Here is a 5,556-nt window from a genome sequence, read left to right on the forward strand (position 1 = left end):
CGCCACAACACACGAACATAATTCGCCGTACACGCGAGCAGATGCTCGCGTCACAACACTAACACAATTCGCAGTGCGCATCTGCTCGCGTCATCCACACAATTCGCCGTCCACATTTGCACGCGTTACAGCACGCGCACACGCACCAATTCACTGCACACCTCCGCTCATATCGCACAAGAAAAGCACACTTGTTTTCACCATGTCACTGAATGCCCTCCACGCAAATTTGAACCTGTTATATTTCATAGCTTCACGTCATTGCAGTCCTTCACGTAGTGCACGCACTTGGGACGTTCGCTACGTTCGATCGTACGAGACAAGTTCAACCTCAGAATCAACAGCATAAACTCCATGCGTTTGCCGTACAAATTGGCGTCGCGAACTCCTTCACTAAAGTCCCTCCATACGTGCTGGCTGGAGGGGATGTATGCTTCAAAACAAGAAGAATTCAAAGAGGACAAGCTGTTGTATTCCGCTGAAGTAGTAGTTTGCGGCCGCTGTTTTCCAAATGCACGAAAAACGGGAGCGGTCTCCAAGCGCCCAGGCACTACATGCCACTGTACGTTGTCTCTCGTGGCATAACCCGTCGCAGGTTGACGCGAAGCAGCGAACACGACCAGATCGCCGATTACAATAGGCGGTGGTTCTTGGATGGAATCGCATTCACAGTTTCAACCGCAGCTGGTGCAATTAAAGCCTCTCTATCGACGCGAAAGCAAACAACGCTAAAAACATAGCGTCACTTCCACTCGGAACAGGAAGTTGAAGCTACGTAAGTTCCGCTTCACGCCGGAAGCTAAGGGGGTGAGAGGAGAGGAGTGTGGAGGAGGAGGGTAGGTTGGCGGTACTTAGCTTGGCCGGCGGTGGCGCGTAGATGCAGGGGCTTTACTCATGATGGCTGTGTACAGAAGCAGAGCCGTAACTACTTTCGCGAGGACTAGCAACTAGTGACTAGGGACTAGTCACCAGTGGAAGTCACTACTGCTAGCAACTAGTGACTTCTAGCAACTAGTGGCTTCCGTTCAACAAATGATGCTGCGTCCGCAATCGCTACCTCTTATCTTACCTCTACCGGAAATCGTAAAAGCTGAGCGGTAGGTTGCTTGAAAGAGCATATGCTTGGGCATGCTGGTAACCCGTAGTAACAACTCCTTTTAGCGCCCCAAGATGAATACAGGATTGAAAGGAACGACGCGGACACAGCGCTAATTACCAACGCTTGTTTTATTGTTCGAAGGAGTACGTGTATACATAGAAAACAGATAGCGGCACACGCAGGTGCATTAGTTCAAGTTTCGTGCTTTAAAAACAGCAAAGATGCATGTGTGTCGGTAGTCAGGATGAAACGAGGATAGTGATATATTTTCTGCAAGATTAAGAGACCAGTCTATGCCTTGTTATTCCCGTGGAACCACTCTCTGCGTCTTGTTTAGAAAATGCGATGGTTTTTTCGAGAGTTCGATTGAAGATGCACTAACACACGTGTCCCGCAAACTAGGAATCTTCGCCGCTTCAATTATTTCACGAGTAGTTGGCATCAGACTTCTTGCTATCACACTGCACTGCGTGAATATGGAACGTCCCATCTCGCCAATGCATTTTTTTTTACCACAGGACAACGGTAACTCGTACACAATATTACTCTCACTTTTAACAAAGCTCTCCTTGTGCTTTTTCTGGCAATCGGGCTTCTTCGAACCGCAGCAACTGGTCAAGCACAGACTGGAAAGCTGATTTGGCGCTGAAAAGCCGACGCTTACGTTTGCGTTATTTCCGATCCTCTTCTACCTGTGTGAGATGTCGCTAATGTACAGTATTACTGCGCACTACTGCTTCACTCTCTGCTTCACTCTCTGCTTCACTCGTCTGCTTGTGACAAGAAACCACCAGTGTTGCAAACATGTCTTACCACAAGCAGATCGCCTCAGAAAAGATGGATACTCCATCCCCCTGCGCAGAGTAGCTAGTAGGACCTCCTTCATTATTTTTATTTTTCTCCTTAAGAAATAAAATATATCTTGCCCAGTTGACGTGTATTCCTAAGCCGTTTACCTCAGCTAATCAATGTAATTGAAAAGTATGCTGTAATCAACACATCACTATTAGCATATGGCGCCAAAACTTGTAGGATAACAAGAACCTGAAAGTGAAGCTATGAAGTGCGTTCAACGAGCTTACGAGAAAACAACAGGCATAACTTCCAGAGTTACGAAGACGGCAGCGTGGATTAGAGAGAAAACGCGGATATAATTGATATTTTAGTTTAAGAAGACGAAATGAATAGGTAAAGATCACTTCTTCTTTTAATGTAGGTTTGCCAGAAGACAATGTTTGAGTATCTGTAGTGTGTGTGCCGAAAGACTATGCATGCAAGAAGCGTTTTTTGACATCTGTACACGTCTATAACCATTATAGTGATAGGCGTTGCAGTGGAGCTAAGGCAGACTTGCAGGAGACGCCAGAGTTCCGGAAGTGATGCTGGACAAGCTCATTTTAGATGGTCGGCATTTACTTTGTCTTTAGAAAAATGCAGTTTTCACCGGCTGCATCCAGCGGAAAGTACGGCCAGTTCCAACTACAGGTGACAGCTGGCGTTTGTGCTCACAACGTTTTCCAAATCTCGGCTGAGCTGTGAAGGCTTCAGTGTCATTGTGCCCCAGGAAAAGAACAAAAATAATTGAGATGGAAAGACAGACACGTACATTGATCACAAGTGCCGGATACCGCTGCTTGTGTTCATTTTTTTTTTTACTAGAAACATCTGCCGCAAGGCATACGTAGTAAAACGCGAAAAAGAGGGCACGAAATAAACGTATGCAGCCTTCTGTGATGCAGGCGCTTCAGCAGCGAGTCCGCTCAATTGCTATCCGCTATCCAGCGGGTATAGGCAATCTCGAACATTACAGTCTCTAGTGCGAAGGCTTCTTCGACGTCAAAATATTTGAGAACCACCGCTCAAGCGACTGCTAAGTGGCACCGCCGGAACCGTTGTCAGACGGGAAGAGGACTTGGCCCCTTTGAAGGCGCCTCGTCCGTGAGCTTACGCGTACTCATCAACCCAGCATCATTCGATACATTGACCCCGGTTCCCCCCCTCAACCCGGGTTGACTGAAGACGACACGACGCCGTCGCGAATGACGAGCGTGAATGACGAGCCCCCCGCAAGTTTCCTGCCGTGTTTCAGCGCCTCGTTTGACGGTTGCCGGCAGCGGCTAAAGCCCCTTGATAATTTGAAAGTAGCGCCATTCTGTGAACTTTGCCGCCGCGCCGCCAACCCTCGCACATCCTCCTCCCCGCCTCTCCACTCGGCGCTTTTCTGACCGATGATTGGCCGCTGCGGCCGGCCCCAGCCGTCGCCTTGGAAACGCGCGCGAAAGCGTCGCTTTGCTTGTGTTGTTGTTTTTCTTCAGCGCCATGGGCAGGCCGTGTTCCTCTGTCGCGGGTCGAGCTTTATTCATCTAATTCGAACTCTGCATTTCGCACCGCGTTATGCCGGGTTGCTGCGCATTTCAGTGCACAAGCCGGCGTGAAAATAGCTTCATGCTTTTCACAATTCCTCGAGGGAAGAACGACATCAGTTGCAGAAAAAAGTGGATTCACAACATCGGACGTAAGGAGTTCACTCCGACGAATCACACCGTCCTCTGCGAGGTACTGTGCATTGGTTGGTACATAAACTAGTCTGTATACTTGAAACTTCTTGCGAGCTCGTCAAGAGGCTGACAATGTTGCTTAATTCGCTCATCATTGTGTGTCGTTTCGAATGTTATCCTTTCCACTTTATGGCATTGCTGTGTGTTGCGCCTATTATAGCCGCCTTAATTTCCGAGTCTCGGTGTGGGTTTCCCGCTAAAATGTTTCCATGGCGTACGTATTTTTTTCCCAGTATATACACGTGCTTCTAACGGTGGCGCAGAATAGGAAGCATGTCGATCTCCCGTGTGCCCAAGAGCTTTGGTGGGGTCGAAAAAAACAATGCCGTTGGGCACTATATACGGCAGCGTTAGAAGTTTCTTAGAGCGCGTACACGTGACCTCAAAAATTAATTTAGGCTTATCAGTTTGGTTTATTTGATCACTAAAAACCCCGAAACCCTTCTTTATCACGCGTCTGTTCGAGTGGGCCTTAATAAATTACGCAGCCGAGTATTAGCTACGCTTTAAAAATTGATTCAAGCGAAAGCCTCCCTGAGGTGCATTGGAATTAACTTTATAGCGTTTTGTGAATTTTTCTGTGCGAGTATATTTTGCTAGCACAGGTTTTCTTAACAATATTGCATAACATTGCAGCTACATTTCGATACTGATCAGTTTGAGCCGCTCATACTGCAGAAGGCTGACTTTTAAGGCTGACTTTCATTCGCCATAGGTGCAATCTTTACAACTTATATTTAGTTATGCTATCAAAATAACGTCAGATTCTTAAACTCTGTGTTTCTAAAATAGTACGAATTGTTTCCTTGAAACCGACCCAGCCACAGAATGGCTAAATCCTTTCTTATCGTCCTTTACAGCGCTCAATATTGCATCACCACGGGCGTCTGAGGCACTAATTGAATGCATTCGATGGGCCACACTGAATAAGTCACAAAGACAGCATCATCTTCCCATCTCTTAATCTAGTCGTCAGTTGCCGTCAGCAATCATTCATAAATTTCAAACCAACCCTTGGCTACGCTCACTTCTACAGTAGTCAATAAAAATATATCTCTCTTGAGAGCACGAAAAACTAGAAAAAAATTGTTCTCTTTCAAGCAGGAATGAAATTTCTATAGCCCGGGTATTAAATGCGCGGCATATGCATTACACCGAGGCCCCAAGCCTTTTAGGACTGAACCCCTCCCCCCATGCCTCCCCCCCCCCCCTAAAAAAATCCATAATCACGTTAAAGCTAATTTCGCATCATTTTTGCGGCCGCTGCCCTGCTTCTGAAGCTTCACGCGCGCAATGACGTCCAACTAAATTACCGCAATCTCTGCCTGGCTCGACTGCAAAAAGATAGTGTCATAAAAAGTACTTCCGCGAAAATGCAGCGCTAGTTGAAATTGGATTTAACGGAGCGTCACTGCGTCGAAAAATATTAAAGAATGTACAAATTTAAATTAAATACTGTGCTAATTAAAGCTCTGCCCTGTTGAAGTGACCAGTATAAAGATATCAAAGCCAATGTGGGCTATATACAGTACGCTGCGATTGTTAATTCATGCCGCAAACGCGCACGTTTAGCGCTCTCATTGTTCAAACGAGAAGGTGATAAATGTGGGTCATGGTAGAGTCAAGCACACTGCATCCCTTTCTAGTGCTTTCGTTTAATAATAGGGCGAGAAAAAAATCCCGAAGTTAGGTGCGATCACGGGTGCCAGCTAATGCATCGGGCCGGCGAGCGCGCGATGGCCTGCGAAGCGTGCCGTGCGCAGCGCGCACAGCCGGCGGGCGAGGAGAATTGAGGAGGAAAGCGCGGGAGTGGAGGAGAGTGTCGCTACTTTCAAATTATCAAGGGGTTTTAGCAGCGGCGCGATGGCAGCGCCGCGCTAGAGCAGCGGGCGACGGCGA

The sequence above is a fragment of the Dermacentor albipictus genome, chromosome 5, assembly GCF_038994185.2.
Source record: "Dermacentor albipictus isolate Rhodes 1998 colony chromosome 5, USDA_Dalb.pri_finalv2, whole genome shotgun sequence".
NCBI classification, from domain to species: domain Eukaryota; kingdom Metazoa; phylum Arthropoda; class Arachnida; order Ixodida; family Ixodidae; genus Dermacentor; species Dermacentor albipictus.